Source organism: Arachis hypogaea, chromosome 13, assembly GCF_003086295.3.
Source record: "Arachis hypogaea cultivar Tifrunner chromosome 13, arahy.Tifrunner.gnm2.J5K5, whole genome shotgun sequence".
NCBI lineage: Eukaryota > Viridiplantae > Streptophyta > Magnoliopsida > Fabales > Fabaceae > Arachis > Arachis hypogaea.
The window spans coordinates 113,321,332-113,331,380 of NC_092048.1; the positions used below are offsets into that span (position 1 = coordinate 113,321,332).

The window sequence follows — 10,049 nt, forward strand, 5'->3', positions numbered from 1 at the left end:
CTTGCTCTGTTCTAAGTGCATTGAACCCACTTTGCTTATCACTTGCTAATTAAATACTCATTGAACATGACTTGCTCTTTGTTATGGATGCTTGAGATTATTCTTCTCATGCCATTTTGCATGCTTCACTCCCTCTTGCATCCCATGTCAAGTGTTGTGACCCTATCTCTATGATTCCTGTGTTGCAATATTTCTTTTGGGCACTATCTCTCACTTGCATGTTTTTGTTGAGATGATTCTTTGGGTTTAATGTTTTCCTTTTTCTCTTCCTTTTTCAGGATGGCCACCAAGAAAAGCAAGGAGAAAGGTTCAAGGAAACCGGCCGCAAAGAGGGCACCCGAAAGGTCAAACTCTAAGGCACACTCTTCATTAGGAGCCAAACCCCTATCTAAGATGGTGAAGGCACCCTCTCCTATTGATGAGAACGAGAAGAGAAAATTGGCAAAGGATTCTTCAAGGTTCCCCAACCGCTTTTGTGAACTTGTGTTCCCGCCATGGTTGAGAGGAACTATCATGTTGAGCATCTACTCGCTCCGCCGGACAAGGTTGCTCCTTGTATTCTACCCTGCATTGAACGGCGAGGATGGAAGTTTCTTCTGAGAAAACCACAAGAGGTCAACCTCTCGTGGGTGGTAGAGTTCTACAATAACTACCATCTTCCCTCTCTTCAATCGGTATACGTGCACCGGAAGCAAGTCTCAGTTCAGAAGAGGCTATTCAGCATGTGCTTAATGTCTTACCAGTACCACGTAACATGGATGGCTACCAAGAGGTTCTACATCAGTGAGAAAAGTTTGGGTTTGATTGGGACTTGATCCTCCGTGTCATTGCTGAACCAGAGGCATTTTGGATCCATGGTCGACTCAGGATGAGGCCCAAGTGCATTGACGCACGTTTCCTCACTGTAGAAGCTAGAGCTTGGGCCAAGATCCTATCCCACTATGTGCTACCTAGCACCCATAAGTCATCCTTCACGGCGGATCTCGCTTTACTTGTTTGGTGTGTTCTCACGGAAAGACCGGTGAACATTCTGCCTCTTGTCAAGTAAGCGATGGGTCAAGTCCACGCCCGTGGTAATTTGCCATTTCCAGCATTGGTATCTGATTTAGTTGCTGCTGCGGGTGTTCCTTGGGAAGACATGGACACGAATGCTATCATTCTAGCTAAGGGCGATGTGGTCCCAAGTGGAAAATACTTACATCTTTCCATGAACAACCCAAGCCTTGACATAGCCCTTCCATCTACTGTTCCTTCCACCTCATTGTCACCACCACCGCAAAGATCCACCCATCAAAGGATAGAAGATCTACACCGGAAGATTGATAGATATGAGCGGCGTAACCAACGCTGATACACTTACATCAATAAGCTTCTGCGTTGTGTTACCCCTAGCATGGAGGAATCCGAAATATTCACATCCACCTCAAACCCAAGTGATGGGAGCTCTGATGAAGGGGATAGTGAAAGTTCCGGTCCTGACGGTCCCTTGCGCATTGTTGGTGGCACGGAGGACCGTGCTAGATTCTAAGTGTGGGGAGGTCGTTCGACCGATCTCCATGGGTAACAATCTCTTCCTTTCAGCACCCATGGATTTATCTTTTTCTTAGTAGTTAGTACATTGCATGTGTAGTTAATCTTTCTTGTAAATACTCCTTGCATGATAGTTAGTTCCTATAGAGTTACTTGGTCAAAATAATGACTTCTTCCCCAAGAAACTGTGACTTCGGGGTAGCCTACCAATTTTGAAATTTTTTTTTTTGCGTCAAACTTGCTTCAAGAATGTATTCTGGAACATAGTAATTGAGCTAAGAACACAAGCATGCAAGTTTTGAGCCTATTGTGTGGTTATATCTTCTAACCACTATTCCTCATTCTTGTCTGCATTATTCTCTCTCTATGACTGTAATCCTTGCTTTGTCTGATTCTATATGTCCATTACCTAGTGTATGAATACATTTACATGATTGAGACCATCATTTTGATGCCAAGGCATCTTAGGCTAGTTTCACTAGCATTTTTCTGTTAGTTTTAGTTGTTTTATGCATTTTCTTGAGCTTAAAGTAACCAAGAATGGCTAAATGAATAACAAAGCAATGAACCATCCAAACAGTATGATTTTGATGCAAATTCCATGAGTTTTAGTTATATTACTTGAATGCTATGAATGGAAGAATTCTCATGAAATTTTGCAAGACTTTGATGAAATTGTTTGGATGATTTCAGGAAAGAAGAGGCTAGGCAAGGAAGCAACAAAATCAATAAAGGAAGCTTGAATATCACATGTGGAGTTTAAGTTCCAGTTTAAGCTTAAACTGGAACTTAAACTACCAAGCCATATAATGCTGGAAATGGCGTTTAAGTTCCAGTTTAAGCCTAAACTGGAGCTTAAACGCCAGAATCATGAAGGTTAAGAAATGCTGAAACTGAAGTTTAACCTCCAGTTTAACCTTAAACTGGAGGTTAAACGCCAGAATGAGAATTCCACTCAGGAAGCATTTCCACGTTTAACCTCCAGTTTAACCTTAAACTGGAGGTTAAACGCCAGAAATGGGAAATGCACCAGGGAGCCATTCCCACGTTTAAGCTCCAGTTTAACCTTAAACTGGAGCTTAAACGTGTTCGACCAAGTTTTCTCCTCCAGGGTTGCTTTCTCCATTTCCACGTTTAAGCTCCAGTTTAACCTTAAACTGGAGCTTAAACGTGTTCGACACCTCCAGGGCTACCTTTCTCAGCTTCCACGTTTAAGCTCCAGTTTAACCTTAAACTGGAGCTTAAACGTGTTCGACCTCCAGGGCTGCCTTTCCTATCTCCACGTTTAAGCTTCAGTTTAACCTTAAACTGAAGCTTAAACGTGTTCGACTACGTTACCCTCCAGGGCTGCCTTCTTCCATTTCCACGTTTAAGCTTCAGTTTAGCTTTAAACTGAAGCTTAAACGTGCTTCCACAAAAGGCATCACTGGAAGTGTCTGGCGTTTAAGCTGCAGTTTAAGCTTAAACTGCAACTTAAATGCCACTCTTGGAAAAGGTTTCTGGGCCAAAAATATTGCAGTTTAAGTTAGTATTTGAGCACAAACATTAACTTAAACTTACTCTAGTATGAAACCCAATTGAATATCATGGTTTATGGGATTGGGCCTGAAGGATTGATGAGTCTGAAATTTCAATTTGATGAGTCATGTGTCATTATTTGATTATCACTAAGTTGGCTCAATGAATGTTACAGAATTTGGAACAGCAGCCTCATCAAGATTATGGATCATAAACCCAAGGCAAAAGGAAAGCAGAGAGAGGCCTCAAAGCCCAAGAAACACAACAGAAGCTCAATATAGAAAGTGTATAAATAGGATAGAATTTAAGTTAGGAAGAACTTTTACCTTTTCATTTTGGCTAGTTTTCATATCTTTGTAATTGAATTCAGAGTTATGACTCACTAAACCCCCTTTCATTGGGTTAGGGAGCTCTATTGTAATTCAATGAATCAATAATAGTTTATCTTCTTCTTCAATCTTTTCTCTTGAATTTTGTTAGAAAGCTTCTCGATCTAATTCCATTGGGTAGTTGTCTTGGGAAAGAAACTACCCATAATTGGAATCCTTCGGAACCTTGGGAAAGGAATGGAGGATTCATGCTAGAGAAGCTTTCTCACAGTGAATTGGATTGGGGTTTGGATGGATATTGTGACATGTAATCCTACCAAATTGTGGTTCATGAAACTGTGTGGTAAAATCAGTGATCGAGCATCATCTCTTCTTATGAACATTTAAACCAAGGGATTGGGAATTTGTTTGTTTTTAGAGAGAATTGGTGAGCCAAGGGATTGGGATCCAATCATATAAGATTGCCAAGCAAAATTCAATGAACGCATTGGTTGAGGAAGAGATAAACATGTTTTGATTCGGAGATCTCAATATCTCCTATAACCCAATGAATTCCCCATTTCTGATTTCCACTTTCTCTTTACATTCTGCAACTTAATTCATGCAATCACCCCCATTCCCTTTTAATTTCAGCAATTTAGCTTCTGCTCTTTAATTCATGCAATTTAAGATTCCGCCATTTAAATTTCTTGTCATTTACGTTTCCCGCCAATTTTACATTCCGCAATTCTCATCTAAATCTTGATTCCGCTCAACTAGAACACACTTTTAATCCGAATTGCTCACTCAACCAATCCTTGTGGGATTCGACCTCACTCTATTGTGAGTTTTTACTTGACGATAACCGGTGCACTTGCCGGAAGGAATTTTGCCGATCGTGCAATTTCCTAAATCGTAGCATAACAAGTTTATGCGCATCAAGTTTATGGCGCCGTTGCCGGGGATTGGTTTTCGATTGACAATTCTCAAATTGGAAGTTAACTAGATTGAGTATTTTTTTTGTTTTGATTAATTCAGTACAAGTTACTTGTTGAATTTTAATTTCTGCACTCTGTTACATGCTTTATTTCTTTATGCCTTTAAATTCAAGAAACTAACTCACTGACTCACTAACTGTTTGAATTAATTCCTCAACTGCTCTAACCATACTCTTCCATTAACCGAGAGTATTTCACTTGTTTGTTGCCTGTGCTGTGTTCTTGTATGACAGGTAGGAGAGGAGAGACATCAACTCCTCCATATACCGAACCAGAGAGGACCCTTCATAGACTTAGAAGGGAAGCAAGAGGGAAGAGAATACTGGGAGAAGAAGAATCTGAAGGAGAATCTGAGGACAATTTTGAGGAAGCTTTAGATCTCAACATGGATAGAGAAATTCACAACCATGAGAGAGCTGATGGAAACAATGCCATTCCTGAGAGGAGGGTTCTTAGTTCATACATAAACCCAACCTCTGGGAATTGTGGTAGCAGCATCCAGAAACCACCCATTCAGGCCAACAATTTTGAGCTCAAACCACAGCTAATATCACTTGTGGAGAATCATTGTTCATTTGGTGGGAGTGCTAATGAAGATCCAAACCAACATCTCACAAAATTCCTGAGAATTTGCGACACTGTGAAGTCCAATGGAGTCCAGGAAGATGCCTATAAATTGCTTTTGTTCCCATTTTCACTTAGGGATAAGGCAGCGAAGTGGCTGGAATCATTCCCAAGGGGGAGCCTAACAACATGGGACGAGGTGGAAAGCAAGTTTCTGGCACGTTTCTACCCCCCACAAAAGGTCAATAGGCTTCGATCTGAGGTTCAGACTTTTAGACAACAAGATGGTGAAACTCTCTACGAGGCATGGGAGAGATTCAAGGATTTGACAAGGAAATGCCCACCAGACATGTTCCATGACTGGGTGCAATTGCATATTTTCTATGATGGACTGTCTTATGAATCAAGGAAGGCTGTAGACCATTCATCAGGAGGTTCATTGAACAGGAAAAAGACTGTGGAAGAAGCCATTGAAGTGATTGAGACAGTGGCTGAGAATGAGTACTACTATGCATCAGAGAGACACAACACTAAGGGAGTCATGGAGCTGAACCATGTTGATACAATTCTAGCCCAAAACAAGGTGTTTGCCAAGCAATTAGCAGAGCTCACCAGGAAATTAGAAACAAAACAAGTGGCTGCAATACACACACAAGATCAAGAGGAAGAAAGTACTGAAGGAGGTGATTGGGAAGAGGCCAATTATGTAGGAAATCAACAAAGGCAACCATATGATCCACATTCCAACACTTACAACCCAGGCTGGAAAAACCACCCAAACTTTGGGTGGGGAAACCAGCAAAACCAACATAACAAGTCCACATACCAAAACTCCAACCAAAGATCATACCAAGCCACACAAAACACTTACTCTCAACCACCATATCATGGCCAAAATAATCAACCTACCCAACCTAACCCGAACCAACAATTTCAAGATCAATTAAACAGGATAGAAGGAATGCTTGCAACCATGAGTCAAGACATAACCGAATTGAAAGCTTTTAAGGAAGAAGTAAATTCTAACCTGCAAAACCAAGGAGCTGCCATCCAGAAGCTAGAAAATCAAATTGTGTATTTGTCTAAGCAAACCCCTGGGACAAGCGTTTCTCATGCTGCCAAGGCTATTGCAAGGGAAGAATGTAAGGCCATAACCCTCAGAAGTGGGAAAAATCTAAAGGAGATCTCAAAGGAAACCACAGAGGATGAAGCAAAGGAAAATGTGAGAGATAAGGAACAAGGACAATCTTTTACATCGTCTGCAGCAAAAGAAAAAGAAAAAGAGGTCCTGAAGTCTTATACACCTAAAGCACCATATCCTCAACGTTTGATGAAAAGTGAAAAGGATGGCCAATTCTCCAGGTTCTTGGAGATTTTCAAGAAGCTTCAAATCAACATTCCGTTTGCTGAGGCAATAGAGCAAATGCCACTCTATGCAAAATTCTTAAAGGAATTAATGACCAAGAAAAGAAGCTGGAGAAACGAGGAAACTGTGTTGTTAACTGAAGAATGCAGTGCCATCATCCAGCACAAATTGCCTCAGAAATTGAAGGATCCAGGCAGTTTCCAAATCCCCTGCATCATAGGAGAAGTCATGGTGGAGAAGGCTTTGTGTGACTTAGGGGCCAGTATCAATTTGATGTCTCTAACAATGATGAGAAGAATGAAGATTGAGGAAGCCAAACCAACAAGAATGGCCCTCCAATTGGCAGATCGAACTTTTAAATTCCCTCATGGGATAGTTGAGGATTTGTTGGTGAAAGTGGGAGATTTTATATTTCCTACTGATTTTGTGGTGTTAGATATGGAGGAAGAAGCCAAAGCTTCAATAATTCTGGGAAGACCCTTCCTGGCTACTGCTGGAGCCATCATAGATGTACAAAAGGGTGAACTCACTCTTAGACTACATGATGAGAAATTGGTGTTTAACGTATTCAAGGCAATGAGCTATCCATCAGAATCACTAAGGGAATGCATGAGGGTGGATGTAGTGGACATTGCAGTACAAGAAACCTTTGAGGAAACAACAAAGGAAGTGGCAGAGGAGGAGTTCACCAAGGACATAGAAGTTAGTGACATCAAGGCTGCTGAAACAACCATGCCAAGCATGCCAGAGATAGTGAAAGAAGAGAAGGAAGCACCAAAACCTGAGCTCAAAGCATTGCCCCCTAATCTCAAGTATGCATACTTAGGTAGTGATGAGAGTCATCCTGTTATCATTAGCTCTGCCCTGAGTCAAGAACAGGAAGAAGAATTGATCAAGGTGCTACAAACTCATCAAGATGCCATTGGATGGACCCTAGCTGATTTGAAGGGGATAAGTTCATCCATATGCATGCATAAAATCTTGTTAGAAGAGGATGCTAGACCCTCCATCCAATCTCAGAGAAGATTGAATCCCGTCATGAAAGAAGTGGTACAAAAGGAGGTCATGAAGTTATGGCAGGCAGGGGTAATCTACCCCATTTCTGATAGCCCATGGGTTAGTCCCATCCATGTAGTTCCCAAGAAAGGTGGCATAACTGTGGTGCCAAATGAGAGGAACGAACTCATACCCACAAGAACTGTCACTGGGTGGAGGATGTGCATAGACTACAGGAAGCTCAATGAAGCCACCAGAAAAGATCATTTCCCACTCCCATTCATGGATCAGATGCTTGAAAGGCTTGCAGGACATGCTTACTATTGCTTTTTGGATGGATACTCAGGCTATAATCAGATAGTAGTTGATCCTAGAGATCAAGAGAAAACATCATTTGTTTGTCCATATGGAGTTTTTGCTTATAGACGCATGCCCTTTGGATTGTGCAATGCACCTGCCACTTTCCAAAGATGCATGCTGTCCATCTTTTCGGACATGATTGAAAAATTTATTGAGGTCTTCATGGATGATTTTTCTGTGTTTGGAGATTCTTTTCCTAGCTGCCTACACCACCTTGCCTTGGTGCTTAAGAGGTGCCAAGAGACTAACCTAGTATTAAACTGGGAAAAGTGTCATTTCATGGTCACAGAAGGAATAGTCCTTGGCCACAAAATCTCTAATAGAGGCATTGAGGTGGACAGAGCTAAGGTGGAACTCATTGAAAAACTACCTCCACCAAGTAATGTCAAGGCAGTTAGGAGTTTTTTGGGTCACGCTGGTTTTTACAGAAGGTTTATTAGAGACTTTTCTAAAATAGCCAAACCTTTGAGTAACTTGCTTGTCTCTGATACACCCTTTGTATTTGATAAAAATTGCATGCTAGCCTATGAACTTTTGAAGCAAAAACTTTCCTCTGCACCTATCATTGCCCCACCTGATTGGAACTTACCTTTTGAACTGATGTGTGATGCATCAGACCTTGCTATTGGGGCAGTGTTAGGACAAAGGATAGACAATTTGGTACATGTGATTTATTATGCCAGTAAAGTCTTGAATGATAACCAAAGGAATTACACAACCACTGAAAAAGAACTCTTGGCAATAGTCTTTGCATTTGACAAATTTAGATCCTATCTCATTGGATCTAAAGTCATTGTCTTCACTGATCATTCAGCTTTAAAATACTTACTTGCTAAACAAGAATCCAAACCAAGACTTATTAGATGGGTTCTTTTGTTGCAGGAATTTGACATTGAAATCAAAGACAAGAAGGGTGTAGAGAACAAGGTGGCAGACCATTTATCAAGGATACCATGTGAAGAAGGAAGCGCACAAAGCACACATATAAATGAGTGCTTTCCTGATGAACAACTCATGGTAATTCACAAGGCACCCTGGTTTGCAGACATAGCAAACTTCAAGGCCACTGGGAGTTTGCCGTTGGAATTTAACAAGCATCAAAGGAAGAAATTGGTAAATGATGCCAAATACTTCATCTGGGACGAACCATACTTGTTCAAAAAATGTTCAGATGGCATACTCAGAAGATGCATATCAGAGGAAGAAGGAAGGGAAGTCTTATGGGACTGCCATGGCTCCACTTATGGAGGACATTTTGCAGGAGAAAGAACAGCAGCTAAGGTGTTGCAGTGTGGTTTTTATTGGCCCACTATCTTCAAAGATGCAAAGGAACTAGTGAAGCACTGCCATGAATGCCAGAAAGCGGGGAACCTGCCAAGAAGAAATGAAATGCCACAACAATTCATTCTGGAACTTGAATTGTTTGATGTATGGGGGATAGATTTCATGGGACCCTTTCCCTCCTCATACTCAAATAATTACATTCTTGTGGCAGTAGACTATGTCTCCAAATGGGTTGAAGCAATAGCAACTCCAACCAATGATAATAAGGTAGTCATGAACTTCCTCAGAAAACACATTTTTTGCCGTTTTGGGGTTCCAAGAGCAATCATCAGTGATGGAGGAAGCCACTTCTGCAACAAACCACTAGAGGCATTGCTTCTAAAATATGGAGTCAAACACAAGGTAGCCACACCATACCATCCACAGACAAGTGGGCAAGCCGAAATATCTAACAGAGAACTCAAAAGAATCCTGGAAAAGACTGTGGGAACTTCAAGGAAGGACTGGTCGATTAAGCTAGATGATGCTCTTTGGGCATATAGGACAGCTTTCAAAACACCAATTGGAATGTCTCCTTACCAACTAGTATATGGAAAAGCTTGCCATTTGCCACTGGAGTTGGAGCACAAGGCATACTGGGCCTTGAAACTTTTGAACTTGGACAGCAAAGCTGCTGGAGAAAGAAGGATGTTGCAAATTCAAGAGTTGGAAGAATTCAGAGCTGAAGCTTATGAGAATGCCAAAATTTATAAAGAAAGAGCAAAGAAGAAGCATGACAGCAACATAGCCCCAAGGAAATTTGAAGAAGGACAAAAAGTATTGCTTTACAATTCTAGGCTGAAGCTATTTCCAGGGAAGCTAAAATCAAGGTGGTCTGGACCATTCCTTGTCACCAAGGTCTTCCAATATGGACAAGTAGAAATCATGGAAGAAAAGTCACAACGAACCTTCATTGTGAACGGTCAAAGACTCAAACATTACTTGGGAGATGTGGAGGAGAAGGACAAGGTTAAATATCACCTCAACTGAGGAAGTTGACCGTCAAGCTAATGACGTTAAAGAAGCGCTTGTTGGGAGGCAACCCAACCTGAGGTAATACCCTTTTGCTGTTTCTTTTATTTGTTT

General features: G+C 41.3%; 1 non-coding gene across 1 annotated transcript; it reads right to left on the bottom strand.

The window, feature by feature from the left end:
* Nucleotides 1-5,165: 5,165 nt before the first annotated feature.
* Nucleotides 5,166-5,269, bottom strand: LOC112738744 (small nucleolar RNA R71). Its single transcript, XR_003169687.1, has one exon. It is a non-coding gene; the product is annotated as a small nucleolar RNA R71 (small nucleolar RNA).
* Between the last annotated feature and the right edge of the window lie 4,780 nt (nt 5,270-10,049).